Source organism: Chiloscyllium plagiosum, unplaced genomic scaffold (genome assembly GCF_037043375.1).
Source record: "Chiloscyllium plagiosum isolate Xiang-an unplaced genomic scaffold, Cpla_swu_hap1 HiC_scaffold_7, whole genome shotgun sequence".
Taxonomy (NCBI): Eukaryota; Metazoa; Chordata; class Chondrichthyes; order Orectolobiformes; family Hemiscylliidae; genus Chiloscyllium; species Chiloscyllium plagiosum.
The window spans coordinates 78,333,585-78,350,942 of NW_028270145.1; the positions used below are offsets into that span (position 1 = coordinate 78,333,585).

The 17,358-nt window shown below is 40.6% G+C and overlaps 1 protein-coding gene across 7 annotated transcripts in view; it reads right to left on the reverse strand.

The window, feature by feature from the left end:
• nckap5l (NCK-associated protein 5-like) overlaps window positions 1–17,358 on the reverse strand; it is a 643,060-nt gene that overhangs the window by 348,500 nt on the left and 277,202 nt on the right. The gene's annotated exons all lie outside the window — the stretch shown is intronic.

The following is a 17,358-nucleotide window of genomic DNA, read 5'->3' on the forward strand; positions in this document are numbered from 1 at the left end:
AATGTTTTTGATAGGTAGAGCTATGATGATTGCTTCTCCAAGTTTCATTTAAAAAATCCAGAAATACTTCACTCAGCTAGTTCACATTTTGATTAAAGTTTTAAGATTTTTTGAAAGGATTATTTAATAAATGGATAAGTACTTACTTTTAATACAGGTTTTGACTTAAGTGGATCTACATGGATTTTTAAAATATGGGTTTATGGTTGAGAGTTATTTTCAATATGATGTATCTTTGAATATGACCGCGGGATTAAATTGTTAAATGTCCATTTAAAATTCATAGCAAGGCTTGGCTGAGTGCCTAAACATCCATTAGTCTGCTGGAACAGGTCTACATAAGGGAAAACATGGTTTGACAGCTTATTTCTTGGATCTAGTTCATCAATTGTTCAATGGTTTTTGCACAAAATAAGGAGATATCAAGTACTTATAGTTTCTCCTGCTGATATTTTCTCAGTCTGGTAGGTTAAAACTTTTACTGAATTATATCGTAACAGAAAGGTTTTCGTTATGCATTTTCCTCACACACCATAGTTCCCCTAGGACTCAGTGGTGCTATGCAGAGTGCTTGCTGGGCATGAAAGTACTCATGAGGTGGTATGGAGGACATGAAGTGCCATCCAAAGATGGGTGGATGGGCATGGATTTGTTTGGAGAGAGCAAGGACAGTGTGTGGGGTGTGTTGAGGGAATGGAAGAAAGGTCAGGGGGCTTAATATTGAATAGCAATTGAGGCAACACCACATCAACAGCTTTCCCCCTTAACCCTTTATTGCCTTAAAAAAAAAAAGACTAGCAAGTTAATTTTCAAGTAATACATCCATGCTGACTCTTCAAAATCAAACTGACATTTTTCCACATGACTGTTGATTCTATTTTGAATAACTGGGACAAAATATTTCCCCACTACACATGTTGAACTGAACTGCAATTGGAAACAGGAGAAGATCACCACTTTGGAGTTCCTCCTAAAGCTACTTACCATCCTGACATGGAAACATACTGCTATTCTTGCAGTGCCCTGCAACTTCCTCCCTAATAGCACTGTGGTTATATCTACATAAAACGATGAGCAGTAATTTAAGACAGCAGCTCAGCAGGACCTTCCTAAGGACAATGAGGGACAGGCAATAAATGCTGGCCATTCCAGCAATACCCAGATCCCAGAAGTGAATTTTTAAAAAGAAATTGCTGCACCAAACTTCTTTGGTTTTATGAACAAGGATATAATGGTTACAATTCTCCAATTTTCCAGCACCATCCTGAATCTGGGGAAAATTAAATGATAATTGCCAGTGCCTCACCTTTTCTTCCTTCATCCTTGGATGCATTTCATCTAATCCAAGCGCTTTATCAACTTTGAGTATAACAGCTTATCCTATCCCTCCTCTTTATTATTTTGAGCCTTTTAGTGACTGAGTTTCCTCCTCTGTCACCATGTCCTGGGAAACATCTGCCTCATGGGTAAATAAAATGCAAAGTAATCATTTACTATCTCAGCTGTGCTTTTTGCCTCTAATTGTAAATCCCCTTACTCATCCCTAATTGGCTCTATTTCTCCTTTTACCACACTTTTACAATTGCTTGCAGAGATCTTTGGGATTTCCTTTTATATTAGCTGCCATTTTTTATCATAACTCTTCTCTGCATCTTTGATTTGATTTATCAATTCCTTTCTGAACCCGCTGTATACTGTTTAGATCTCAATCACGTTAACTAAGTGTATTTACTCAGCACACTTTTTTTTCTTTTATTTAGTTTCTATCTCCTTTGACATCTAGGGAGCTCCAGATTTATTTATCCTACATCTCCCTTTAACACAACATATTTAGCCTGTGTCCAAACCATCTCCTCTTTGAAAATAGCCCATTGTCCAGCAGTTATATTTCACACTAATCTTTAGTGTCTAACCAGCCCAGCCCAGCTCTGTTCTTGCTCCATTAATGTTCGCTTTCTGTCAGTTGTTTATTTTCATACTGGATTGACCAATGTCATTTTCAATCCTAAACCTTATAAAATGATGATCATGTTCCTTAAATATTCCCCCACTTTCACTTCATCTGCCTGAGTCATTCCTCTCCTGGAACCAAATCCAGCAACACCTCCTTTCTTGTTACCTGCATTCATTCTGCAATAAGAAATTCCCTTGAACACAATCTAGGAATGCTTGGCCCTCACTGCTGCTTCAAACTATCACTAATTATCCATATATCGACTGGGATAACTTTCCCCATTATATCTACTGTACAATGTTTACACCTTTAATCACATTGCAGATTTCTTTTACTTTATATCCCTCCCATTAGCTGGAGTTTATATATTGCACCCAGTGATATAATTGCACTCTTCTTACTCCCTAGCTCTGTAACTCTGGAACAGTTCCTACACATTCAAAGATGCAAACGCAACCCCAAGATTTTTTAAAAAAGGAGAGAAAACAGAATTACAGATCAGTTAGCCTAACACCAGTAAGGGGGGAAAAGTGCTAGGATGTGATAGAAAAGATGTGATAACAAAGCACTCAACTAAGAAATATCTTGCATTTTCAAACTCCATACCAAGTTGGATAACATAGAAATGTTGAAAACAGGAGCAAGAGTAGGCCATTCAGCCCTCGGAACCTTCTCCCCTATTCTGATCGTAGCAGATCATCCAACTCAAAAGCCTATTCCTACTTTCCCCCAATATCTTATGATCCCTTTAGCCCCAAGTGCTAGATCCAACTCCTTCTTGAAATCATCCAATATTTTGACCATGACAGGCTTCTGTAAAAGCAAATTCCACAGGCTCACTAATCCCCAGGTAAAGAAATTTCTCCATTCAGTCCTAAATGGTTTACACTGTACCCTCAGACTGTGACCTGTAGTTCTGGACTCCCCCAACATCATGAACATCCTTCCTGCACCTATTCTGTTTAATTTTGTTCAGATTTTTAGTTTTCACGAGATTCCCCTCATTCTGCAGAACTCCAGCAAACATCATCCCAACAGATTCAAACTCTCCGCATGCGTCATCCCTGCCATACCAAGACTCAGGCTGGTTAATAGATTTGTACTGTCCACATTAAGCTCCATCTATCAACTCATTACTTAATCACTTAATGAATCTTTGTTGTTTTGCAACCTCCAAACATGGACATATTGCACTGTCAGGTTATTTAAGTCATGGGTGCAGATTAAAATGAGTAATTTTTACAACACTCTTCCAGTTACCCCATCATATCAAAAATTATGTTTATTGCCGTGCTAATAAAGAATTATGAGCCCAAATGTTGTCTAACTGCCTGTATGCCACCTTACTGAATGTTTATACCTAGTTACAAAGCCACAATTGCAGTAACTAAACAAATCAAGTTGTCTTCGTCATGGAGACAGGCTAGTGAATATAGCACTTAATTCCTTTTAACTGAATTCACAAAACAGCAGCCAGGCACCTCTGGAGAGTAGTTAATGGCAACTCATATCACATACTGGAAGGAGGGCTAATGTACTTTAAAGTCAATATTATTCCAATTCAAATTAATTACACTAATGAAATATGTAGCAGCTAAATCTAAAGTTTAAGCATGTGAAATAAACAGAATAATTAATGTTTGTTGACAATAAAATAAATCTTCCAACTTATAAGCAGAACATAACTCACAAAAAACACTAATTCAGGAGTTATTTAGTCAGCTGATGAAAATTTATATCACAATCCATTTATTTTTAACTTATTTACAATTAAATACATACATATTATGCTATTTCCATTTTACTCGATTATTTACAATGTTTTGCTTACTTTCATTACATTTATAAGTTACTCATTCAGTTGAAAGGAGTTTTTATTAAACTTGTGATAAGAATCCCGGGTATCATTTCAGACCTATCCAGAATGCTTTAATTTGGCCAGATCATGATAGCATAAGAAGCAAAGACCTTGAGGGACTTCCTTCAATATCTTTTACAAAAAAGATTATGCTACTAGTCATGCTCAGACTCACCAACTGTCACTTTTTAGGAATGATAAGCACAGATTGTGGTTTTAAAATGTAACTAATTTTGATACGTCATTTTCCAAAAAGACATTTTTTTGGTGTGCACCCTTCATTACTGTTACTAATCCCAAGTGACACTGCCAACCTCACCCAACATGTTGTGCATTGTGGTATATTGGGTTGGAATTTCAACACATTGTTTCAAAGTTTTAAGATGTTCATTATAATCACAATCCCACACACAGTGAGTTTCTGATTTCTGCTGTGCAGTCAGAGGAAAATATAAAGCAGAACAATAAACAAAGGAAAATGTCATCTTCGAGCCATGTTCTTGTATCTGTGGAAACTATTAATTGAACTGACAACAGGAATGGCAGACAGATAGGACAAGGGGAATGGAGAAACAGAACCTTGTGGAAAACAAAAGGTTAGAATATAAAGAAGCTACAAATATCAATCTCAAGTAACATATTTTCACTTTGAATTTTCAGGCTGGTCAAATTATTTTCCTCTCCATAGTGCACTGAAATTTTGAAAAACAGCGAATTTAAATCTTAATGTTTTAAATCAAGTAAAAGATCAAAGATTTAATACTCTGTCTGCAATATTAATTAATGTATTAATTCAAGAATGTGTTGTAAGAAGTGCAACATGTCACTCAATACTAATGTACTAATCCAAATAAGCAATGAAATACCTGACCACAACTTTAAAAGCCTATTGTGCAGTTCATAAGGTTGAAGGAATACATTAAACAGAAGCATCAGTAAGTTGTAAAGCCAATTATTCAACTCCAATATGATTTCTTCAGAACTTTAAGAGACTGGAAAATGATGAATATTATGCTGTTGACAGAGGGGGAGGAGGAGTGCAACAGACTTAAGGCTGCCCCGAGCAAAGGACAGAGGGAATAGTGGTAAAGGAGACAGAGATATAAAATAAGTGAAAATGAAGGTGGAAAAGAAGAAGATGGCTCTGCTGCTAAGAGCAAAGTTGACAAGACAGGCTGGTAGGATGCATTTGCGTGTACGGGTGTGTGGAGATTTGGATAAAATAGACGCAATGCCCTCAAGTTGTAGACCTCAACACAGTGTCGTAGAGGTTAAGTGCCTAAAAGGAAAATGAGGTGTTGTTTCTAAAGCTTCTCCTTCCTAACCCCATATTTCAAGACCATCGTAATATATGCTAATGTATTATTAATCTTTCTGCACGTTAACTTTGTGATTGCTATGGAAAGGTACTCCGATTTCTCTGCATGTAAACATTTCCTATTGCCTCACATTTTAAATAGCAGCCACTTTTCAATTTTTCCTACCAAAGTGAATTGTTCACATGTTCCACACATTATACTCCATGTCTCACTTCCTCCCACCTACTTAACCAGTCCTTTAGCAACCTCTCTGCATTTTCCTTGCACTTGCTTGCCCACCTAGATTTCTATCAGTAGCAAAATTGGACATTGCACCCAAGTCATTTCCATTAAAATTTTATAACCCCATTTGTTTCAACCTGTTGACCTGAAGAGACTATTTACTATAACTGTTTCCCTAATCCTCAATATTATTCCTAACCCATGACTGGAATATTGGAAGTAGGTAGGTAGATGGAGGTAGATGGCAATGAGAGTTGAAGTCAATCAGATGAGCCATGATCACATGACAGAATAAGCTCAAGGGGCAAAATGGCCTACTCCTTCTCCTGATTCATATGGTTGAATGAGCTCTAACCTTGTACAACCACCTCTTGTGGAACTGCACTTGCCTAGTTGCATTTTCATCTACCTAACCATAGCCAGAATATCATTAAAATTGTTTGTCTTTCTGCTTCTCTCTACATTAATTTTGGTTTCACCCAGATAAGTATCCTTGCCCCCACCCTGTTTCTCATCCATATGCTGCCCTGCGTGATATAATCCAAATGAAGTATTTGTTTTCACACATACACAGCTGTAACTCATTACCATGTCCTTGTAAAATCATAAAACCTCTCATCCTACAAACAAAGTCACATCGTCACTCAGGAGGAGAAAGTGAGGACTACAGATGCTGGAGATCAGAGCTGAAAATGTGTTGCTGGAAAGCGCAGGTCAGACAGCATCCAAGGAGCAGGAGAATTGATGTTTCGGGCATGAGCCCTTCTTCAGGAATGAAGGGCTCATGCCCGAAACGTCGATTCTCCTGCTCCTTGGATGCTGCCTGACCTGCTGCGCTTTTCCAGCAACACATTTTCAGCTCATCACTCAGGAGGGCCTCAGTCAGCTACTTAGGTATTTAGTGCTTCAAAATCATGGCCACAGAAATTCACACAAGATAATTATTCAACCCCCTTCATACACCCAGACCAAATTCACATAGCACTACTTACAACCCAACTGCTGAAAGCTGTAATATGTATAAATGACAACTTTCACCACACCTACCAACATCATCCTTCTCCCTGACAAAAGAATGGTATTAAATCAGAATGTTCATATTTGACGCCAAGATGTGCTTGTGACCTCAAGATACAATCACCAAGACCACCCTTTACCACCTTCATAACTTGAGACAGGGGTGAATCAGACAATTATTCTGATGCAGAATGCCTCACCCAAACCTTTGTTACCTCAAAACCTGCACTACTGGGTACCTTCCAGATTCTATCCTCCGTAACTTTGAGATCATTCAAAAAGCAACAGCCACTGTCCTGCTTTATACAAAATGCCATTGACCCATCAGTCCTGTGCTTGTCAATCTACTTTAGTTCAGATAGTGCCACCTGCTGGCTGAGAGATTCTACACTGATACCCACAGGCTGGCAACATTCTCTCCATGTGTGTTAGCAGCTTCCAGAAGTGGAAGCCGATGTGGCATCTTGAGGTCACGGAACCTTTGAACTGCATAGACACTTGAAGTGAATGTTACAGGCCGGAGCCAGTAAGCAGCAGTATCCAGTGCATGCACAAGAGAAGGGACGCACAAGGCTAAAGAAATCTATAACAGAACACAACATGAGAAAACCAGACATGGTGCATGGGATAAAAGGCCAAAATTCCTGGATCGTCTGAGAAAATCCAGGTAGAGTTAATGACCACCTAGTGGTATTCTTGCGGGACTGTTAATCCAGAGACCCTGGCAATGTTCTGGGGACCTGGGTTCAAATCCCACCATGGAAGATAGTAGAATTTGAATTCAATAAAAATCTGGAGTTACGAGATGAATTAAACTTGTTGAATGTCAAGAAAAGCCCATCTGGTTCAATAACATCCTTAAGGGAAGGGAACAACCACCTTTACCTGATCTGGTCTACATGTGACTCCAGATGCACAACAATATAATTGACTCTTCACTCTCCTCTGGGCGGTTGGGGTGGAAAATAAATGCTAGCCTCGCCATTCTTTAGATGAATATAAAAAAACCCTAATATGGTTGGAAACTCGGGTCAGGATCTGATCGGATAGCAAGGTTGCAAACAGTCTGGTAGTTATTGGTGGAACAACGAACCGCATCAGAAAATTGACCACACAGAAGGGGCCATTCACCACAACCTGTTTGGGCTAGTCAACGATAACCTTCCCACCCATCACCCTGAAGGCACAATTCTTCACATAGACATTTATGTACTTTTTAAATGTAGTGAGAATTTCTGCCTCCACTGCCCTTTCAGGCAGTGAGTTCAGATCCCTGTCACCCTCTGGATGAAAAAGCTTCCCTACAATTATCCAACCAATTACCTTAATTTTACACATCACACATCCATTTTGATCCCTCTAAAATAAATAAATTATGCCTGCCTATTCTTAGCTCCTTCTGTTCCAAAAAAAACAGCCCTACATCAACCTTTCCACAGAGGTGAAGTTGTCCAGTACTGGCAAAATCCTTGTAAATCTCCTCTGGACTCTTTTCATTGCAAAAATTCCTTTCTGTATTCTGGTGACTGGCCTCAAACTCTGAGCGAACAAGTGTTTTCTACACCTCAAGCATAACTTCCTTGGTCTTCATGACTTTGAGGTGCCAGTATTGGACTGGGATAGACAAAGTTAAAAATCACACAACACCAGGTTATAGTCCAACAGGTTTATTTGGAAGCACTGGCTTTTGGAGTGCTGCTCCTTCATCAGGTGATAGTGGAGGTTAAGATTATGGTCACAGAATTTATGGCCAAAGGAGTCCAGTGTCAAGGAGATGTGATACAGTAAAATCTTAGATTAAAACGTTCATCTTTTATAATGGGATATGCTGGTTTCTGTTCTTTGCTATGTAAATCCCAGAACTTTTAAACTCATGTCACACTACAGGTGACCCCACTGCATGATATACTCATTCTCACACACATACACACACAAACTCCAGCATACTCTCACACCCATGCAGACCCTCCCTCATACACAAGCTCTCTCTCATATGCACATACATACAACCCCCGCACTCATCCCAACACACACACACACCCTTTCACACACACACACACACAATCTGTCGCTTCTTCATGCACACACATATAAGCTTATGGGATGAATTTGTTTTTGCAGAATTACATTTCATTTTGCTCAAAAACTGCATAAGTCCATGCAAAACTATACAGAGGGTTTGTCAGTCTGACGTAACATTGGGACATAGACAGACTTCACACCTATTTTTTAAAAAGCTGAACTATCTTGAAAATGTAATTTAAAAGTAGTTCTGGGATTTACATATCAAAGAACAGAAACAAGCATATCCCATTATAAAAGATGAAAGTTTTAATCTAAGATTGTTTACTGTATCATTTCTCCATGACACTGGACTCCTTTGGCTATACATTCTGTGACCATGATCTTAACCTCCACAACCACCTGATGAAGGAACAGCACTCTAAAAGCTAGTTCTTCCAAATAAACTTGCTGGACTACCACCTGGCATTATGTGATTTTTACTCCCTTAGTCTTGTATTCCATGCCTCGTCTATTAAAAGGAAAACGTGCCATTTGGTTTCTGACCCACCTCAAACTGTCGTGCATCCTTAAAGAATTTGTGAACACTGCCCATGGTTGCTCTGTTCCTCCACAATACTCAATAAACTCCTAATTGTTAAATTGAATTGGTGATGAAAGAATGCAGTTTGTGGAGCAGGAAGGCGTTGAGAACTGAAGAAACCTTATGCAGCTTTGATTTAAGTCACCTCAAACATCATGCTTGCTTTTAAAATCTTTCTGCCACCAGATTCCTGCAATCAAATAGCACCCTAGGTTGCACCCTAATCAAAAGTGAATCTGAAACATTTGTCTCAGGAGGTGCAAGTGGTAGCAGGACAGCCATGCTGAATTTTAATTATTCTTAATTACAATATCAATCATATCTGGCATGATCAATATTCATTACACTATATCTCTATGCACATGACAGATAATAATACTCTTCCCACTTAACATATTAATCCAGTTATAGCCTACAATCCCTATTTTGTTATCGCTATGGTTTAAAAAAATGATCTTACCCATATCATTCTGTCAAATGATAACTCTGTGTTTGCTATTCTGAACTTGGTAGAAGTTAACATTTTATTTAAGATTAACCATCTGCTTTCATTTAACTTCTTGTGTGTTTTGATGAGGTTCTCTCTAATTCACTTTGCTGCCAAGAGTATTGCAATTTCTGTAATCATCATCTCAATACTGGATACCAATCACCGTAGTATTTTATTGATGTTCAGAACGGCAAGGGATGGCAAGGAGAGTTTTCAATCTCATGTTTAATAGCAAGGTCATGAATGGACAGTCTACCAACATCAACTTTGTTCAGAGGCTGAACCAAAAACAGATAGGAACACTGTAAAAAAGAGTAGTAAGCCAATCAACCCAGTGAGACTTTTGCCATTCAAACAAGTCATGGTCCATTATCTTCACTACACCACCTTTGCCCACTATCCCCATATCATTTGGTGTGCTTAGCATTCAGAAAACTAAGTTCTGTCTGTTGACAACCCACATTAATTGCTCAGTCAGTAGACATCCCTCCTAAAAGGAGAGGAAGCAGTGGTTTTTGACCCCATTACACCTACTCTCAAGACAAAAACACCACCTGAAAACACATCAGAATCACTTTCACAAGGTTGAGCATGAGTAATATTTTAGTGCGCACAGTGAGACACATCAGCAGTAGAGATTTAGCCCTGTCATGATTTAAATGGCATAGCACTGAAATACTGTTAACTTAATATGTAATACTGTTAATTTGATATATCAATACATAAACTTGCAATGCATTTTATTAACTATGTAGTTGTCAACATAAATGTAAATTAAAATAATTATTGTCAGTAAATTAGGTCATGAGATTTAGAAAAAACCTGCAATAAATTTTTAAACATTAGAAATATTCTCTTCATAACTCAACTAATTCTTGATATAAAACAAAGCTTACCTGAATTGCTTCGATGTCTGAACAGTTTGTTTTTAAAATGTTAATTTAATTCCATAATTCTTTCTGCACATACTGTTTGAACACACAGTTAACCCAAGGATATTTAAATTACTTTTGGCAGTCAACAATTAAAGTCTGTCCCGACTTCAAATAATACTCACTAAACAAGTGGTTTAGATGGCTTGCCTCAGTTCAGATCACATGATAGAACTGGCAATTTATCTTGCTACACACCCTGCCATTGGTTGCTTTGCATTTCAATTTTTAGTCCAGTAAGCTCCCGAAAAGTAGGAGACGATTTCAGTATAATTTCTAGCTTCACTTTCTCTTATGCAAGATACCACCATGGAAACTTTTGTTCTCTCTGATCACTCAGAAGCTGCTTAGTCAATTTTTTTTCAACAATCTAGCTGAAAAGCATCCAACAATATTAAGACAGGTGAATGAACAATTTTCTGGAGACTGTTTGTTGAATAGGTATAATTGTTTGAAATTTAACAGACAACTTGTCAAAAAGGCACTTTAATCCAGCATGGACTATTTAAACTGATACCTGTTGTTTTTTTTCCCAACTATTCTTTTGTTTGAACTGAGAGGGCAAGTGATTAGTACATATGATTTTTCTCTTCTGGTTTCAAGCACAACTGAAGCCAGAGGTGAAAGTGAACAGTTTAGTTATCGAGTCAAAGAGACGCACAGAACAGAAACAGACCCTTTGGTCCAACCAGTCCATGCCGACAAGATATCCTAACCTAATCTAGTCTCACTTGCCAGCACTTGGCCCATATCCCTTTAAACCCTTCCTATTCATATATCCATCCAGATGCCTTTTAAATGCTGTAATTGTACCAGCCTCCACCACTTCCTCTGACAGCTCATTCCATATACGCACCACCCTCTGTGTGAAAAAGTTGTCCCCAAACTCCCTTTTAAATCTTTCTCCTCTCACCCTAATCATATGCCCTCTAGTTCTGGATTCCCCCACCCCAGTAAAAGACCCTTGTCTATTTATCCTATCCATGCTCCTAAGGATTTTATAAACCTCTTTCAGGTCACCCCTCAGCCTCTGATGCTCCAGGGAAAATAGTCCTAGCCTATTCAGCCTCTCCCTAGAGTTTTCATCGTTTACATTCCCATAGTAAGGAAATGGACAAATTTAAATTGTGGCATGTACAAATTGCCCTCTTCTCACCTCACAGTGCATAACCAGCCAGAAACAGGCATCTCGCTTCACTGTAAATAGTGTGTGGACCTGCCCCAAATACTTAAATGAGCTGAACAATCCTGGAAGATGGACTAAGGTTAGGGGCACAAATGTCGGGTTAGTGGACCACTCTCCGTACTTCCAGAGAGAGAGAGCAGGGCCACCATGGAAATGTTGCTCCAATGTTTCACATTGCCTTGTAAATAAAAAATACAGAGGTAAGGGAATGAAAGAAAATTATTGAAGAAAATTTTGCAAAAACTAGTTTGCATAGTAAATGCAAACATGTCCAAAAACAAAGTATTTCAAGTGTAACTCTGGATTGAAATCAGCTGAACTACTTAAGAATCTATGGCTTTTAAATGTTGATCTTTGTAAACATGGATAATGTATCTTTGTCAGATCACATAAATCCTGTATGTGCAACTGTGGTTTCTGACTGTGCAGCATACATAAGGGCAGCCCTGAAGGCAAAACTTGTCAAACACAGTTAGCAACACAAAACTCTCACACATAACAATATCTGTAGGAAGACTATTTTTATCCACAAACGTTCCACAATAAATGTGCACATTATTATGCACTTATCAGTTAAACAGTTGAGTCAATGAGCATATTATATCATTTACAGTTCAGCTGGCTATAAAAGTAGCAGAATTGTGTTCACATTTTGAGACAGATAATTACTAGATCAGTTTTGGTATTAATTAAATTGATGGTTGACAAAAATGATCAACAGTGATATTCAGCATACATTGATTTCTGAGCTTCATTGAACTTACAGTGAAGAAGAGGGGCCATTCATTCCATCATGCCTATGGCAGCTCTTTGAAACAAACATCCAATTAGTTTCACACAACTGCTCATTCCCTAAAACACGCAAATATTTTCTTTTCAAAGTTTACTGTAGAATCTGCTTCCAATCTATTCAAGGAGTGTGTTCCAGATGACAGCAACCCAATGATTAGAAAAATTTGCTCATCTCCCCTCTAGGTCTTTTGCCAAATATCTTAAATCTGGTTATTTATTCACCACCAATGGAAACATATTCTGCCTAATTTATCAAAACTCCTCTCAATTTGAGCACATATGTGTCCAGGAGAGCAGACCCCTTTAAAGAGATTTGCATCTGTAAAGTGCCTTTCACAGCCATCAAAAAGCACATTGTAGGAAATTAAGTACTTTTGCAGCATTGTTACTTATGTAATGCAGGAAACGTAACAACTACATGTACACAGCCAGCAAGCTCACAGACACAGCAACGTGATCCTGATCAGATAATGTGTTTATTGCTATGAAATTAAGGGATAAATATTAGCCAAGTATATCTGCCCTGCTTCACTTCAAGTAGTGTCATTAGTTTTCTTTAATGATCACCTGAGGGGCCATATGAGACCTCAGTTTTCTATAAAAAACAAAGAACAGTCCAGCACAGGAACAGACTCCTCAGCCCACCAAAACTGTGCCAACATATGATGCCTTTTTAAACTAAAGATCTTCACTCTACATGGTCCGTATATCTTTATAGCCTGTCTATTCATAGATCTGTTAATAATACTCCTAAATGTTGCTACTGTATTCATCTCCACCACCTTACACCCTCTGTGTAGAATGCCTGCCCCTCACACCTCCTTTAAACTTACCTCTCTTTTACCTTAAGCCCAGTAATTGACATTCCTACCCTGGAACAAAAGACTCTGATTATCCATTCTATACATGCCCTCTCAATTTTGTAAATTCTATTAGGTCACCCCTCAGTTGATCCTGTGACATTCAAATGAAAACACACTAAATTTGACCAGAGAAAAGCGACGACTGCAGATGCCGGAGATCAGAATGGAGAGTGTGGTGCTGCAAAAGCACAGCAGGTCAGGCAGCATCAGGAATTCCTTATGAAGGCTGTATGCCCAAAACGTCGATTATTCTGCTCCTTGGATGCTGCCTGATCTGCTGTGCTTTTCCAGCACCAAACCCTTGACCAATCTCTCCTCATAGCTAATATCCTCCAAACCAGGCAACATCCTGGTAAACAATTTCTGTACCCTCTCCAAAGCCTCCAAAAGCTTCTTGTAGTATGGCAACCAGATCTATACACAATATTCCAAACTTGGCCTAACTAATGTTCTTTACAGCTGCAACATAACTTGCCAGTTTTTAATAGTCTATGTCCCAACTGATGAAGGCAGCATACCATATCCCTTCTTGACTACCTTATTCACTTGTGTTGTCATTTTCAATGAACTGGGCACACTGTACGTCTAGATCCCTCTGTGTGTTAATGCTACTAAGGTTCTGGCATTTACTGTATACTTCCCTCCTACATTAAGTCTTCCAAAATGTATCACCTCACCTTTATCCGGATTAAACACCATCTGCCACTTCTCTGGCCAAGCCTCCAGCCTATCTATTTCCTGCTGTATCTTCTGGCAATCTTCCTGACTATCCACAGCTCCCCCAATTATTGTGTCATCTAAAAAATTACTAATCAGACATCTTATATTCTCCTCTAAATCATTTATATGTTTTCCAAACAACAGGAGTCCTAGCACTGATCCCCACAGAACACCACTGGTCACAGATCTATAAAGAAAAACACCCTTCTATTGCTATTCTGTCCTCTTAAGACTAAGAGGAGAAAGTGAGGTCTGCAGATGCTGGAGATCAGAGATGGAAATGTGTTGCTGGAAAAGCGCAGCAGGTCAGGCAGCATCTAGGGAACAGGAGAATCGACGTTTTGGGCATTAGCCCTTCTTCAGGAATGAGGAAAGTTGGTCCAGCAGGCTAAGATAAAAGATAGGGAGGAGGAACTTGGGGGAGGGGCGTCGGAAATGTGATAGGTGGAAAGAGGTCAAGGTGAGGGTGATAGGTCAGACTGGGGTGGGGACGGAGAGGTCGGGAAGAAGATTGCAGGTTAGGAAGGCGGTGCTGAATTTGATGGATTTGACTGAGACAGGCTGGGGGGAGGGGAAATGAGGAAACTGGTGAAATCCGAGTTCATCCCTTGTGGTTGGAGGGTTCCTAGCCGGAAGATGAGGCGTTCTTCCTCCAACCGTCGTTTCGCTGTGGTCTGACGATGGAGGAGTCCAAAGACCTGCATATCCTTGGTGGAGTGGGAGGGGGAATTGAAATGTTGAGCTACAGGGTGGTTGGGTTGGTTGGTCCGGGTGTCCCAGAGGTGTTCCTGAAACGCTCCGCAAGTAGGCGGCCCGTCTCCCCAATATAGAGGAGGCCACATCGGGTGCAAAGGATGCAATAGATGATATGTGTGGAGGTACAGGTGAATCTGTGGCGGATATGGAAGTTTCCTTTGGGGCCTTGGAGGGAGGCGAGGGGGGAGGTGTGGGCGCAAGTCTTGCACCTCCTGCGGTTGCAGGGGAAGGTGCCGGGAGTGGAGGTTGGGTTGGTGGGGGATGTGGATCTGACGAGGGAGTCAGATCTGTGGCGGATATGGAAAAACTTCCATATCCGCCACAGATTCACCTGTAAAACTTCCATATCCGCCACAGATTCACCTGTAAAACTTCCATATCCGCCACAGATTCACCTGTACCTCCACACATATCATCTATTGCATCCTTTGCACCCGATGTGGCCTCCTCTATATTGGGGAGACGGGCCGCCTACTTGCGGAGCGTTTCAGGGAACACCTCTGGGACACCCGGACCAACCAACCCAACCACCCTGTAGCTCAACATTTCAATTCCCCCTCCCACTCCACCAAGGATATGCAGGTCTTTGGACTCCTCCATCGTCAGACCACAGCGAAACGACGGTTGGAGGAAGAACGCCTCATCTTCCGGCTAGGAATCCTCCAACCACAAGGGATGAACTCGGATTTCACCAGTTTCCTCATTTCCCCTCCCCCCAGCCTGTCTCAGTCAAATCCATCAAATTCAGCACCGCCTTCCTAACCTGCAATCTTCTTCCCGACCTTTCCGCCCCCACCCCAGTCTGATCTATCACCCTCACCTTGACCTCTTTCCACCTATCACATTTCCGACGCCCCTCCCCCAAGTCCCTCCTCCCTATCTTTTATCTCTCCCTCATCAGATCCACACCCCCCACCAACCCAACCTCCACTCCCGGCACCTTCCCCTGCAACCGCAGGAGGTGCAAGACTTGCGCCCACACCTCCCCCCTCACCTCCCTCCAAGGCCCCAAAGGAAACTTCCATATCCGCCACAGATTCACCTGCATCTCCACACATATCATCTATTGCATCCTTTGCACCCGATGTGGCCTCCTCTATATTGGGGAGACGGGCCGCCTACTTGCGGAGCGTTTCAGGGAACACCTCTGGGACACCCGGACCAACCAACCCAACCACCCTGTAGCTCAACATTTCAATTCCCCTTCCCACTCCACCAAGGATATGCAGGTCTTTGGACTCCTCCATTGCCAGACCATAGCAACACGACGGTTGGAGGAAGAACACCTCATCTTCCGGCTAGGAACCCTCCCACCACAAGAGATGAACTCGGATTTCACCAGTTTCCTCATTTCCCCTCCCCCCAGCCTGTCTCAGTCAAATCCATCAAATTCAGCACCGCCTTCCTAACCTGCAATCTTCTTCCCGACCTCTCCGCCCCCACCCCAGTCTGACCTATCACCCTCACCTTGACCTCTTTCCACCTATCACATTTCCAACGCCCCTCCCCCAAGTCCCTCCTCCCTATCTTTTATCTTAGCCTGCTGGATCAACTTTCCTCATTCCTGAAGAAGGGCTAATGCCCAAAACGTCGATTCTCCTGTTCCCTAGATGCTGCCTGACCTGCTGCGCTTTTCCAGCAACACATTTCCACCTCTTAAGACTAAGCCAGTTCTCTATCCATCTTATCATCTCATCTTGAACACCATGTAACTTCACCTTTTGTATCAGCCTGCTCTGAGGGACCTTGTCAAAGGCCTTGTTAACATCCATTTAGATAACACCTGCCCTCAATCATCTTTGTCACTTCCTCAAAAAAACTCAAATCAAGTTTATGCGACACAACCTTCCCTGTATGAAGCCTGTCATTAAGCTGTATTTTTCCATGTGAGTGAATCCCAACCCTCAGAATCTTCTCCAACAATTTCCACACCACTGTTGTAAGGCTCACCAACTTGTAATTTCCTGAATTATTCTTGTTACTCTTCTTAAACAAAGGAGCAACGTTGGCAGTTCTACAGTCTTCTAGGACCTCTGTGTTGAAATAGTATGCAAAGACTTTTATTTTTGTGACAAAGCCCCAGCAATTTCCTCACCTGCTTCCCTCAGAATTCTGGGGAAGATCCCATTAATTCCTGAGGACTTGTTTATCTTATGCTTTTCAAAACACCCAACAGCTCCTCCTTTTGTACACAATTATGAAGATGTGGGTGTACCTTTAAGAGAGTTAAAAGCAGCAGAACTACCAGACACAGCACCACATGTTCTCAATAAGGCAACAATGTAACACTGGGTTGAACAAGTTGATTACTTTGTTGTCTAGAGACAAAAACAAATTTGAACTTGGCCAATCGGTTTAAATGATACCCCAACAAAATACCAATTTCCAATCAAGTTTGAATTGAGTATATTGACAATCTTAAAAGCCAATGACACAATCTGATACTCTGGAGTATCAGACAGGAGGGAAATTGAACAGTTGAGAGGAGAACTGCCAAGTCCTGGCATGTAACAGACTGCTTGGAAAAAAGTCTCTCTCAAAAGTACCTTTATAATCAGTAACGTGTGACACAGAAATTCCTAACAAGGAGAATGGAAGACACAGGAAGATCCGAAGACATGAACCTAAAGCTGCCTGAATTTGA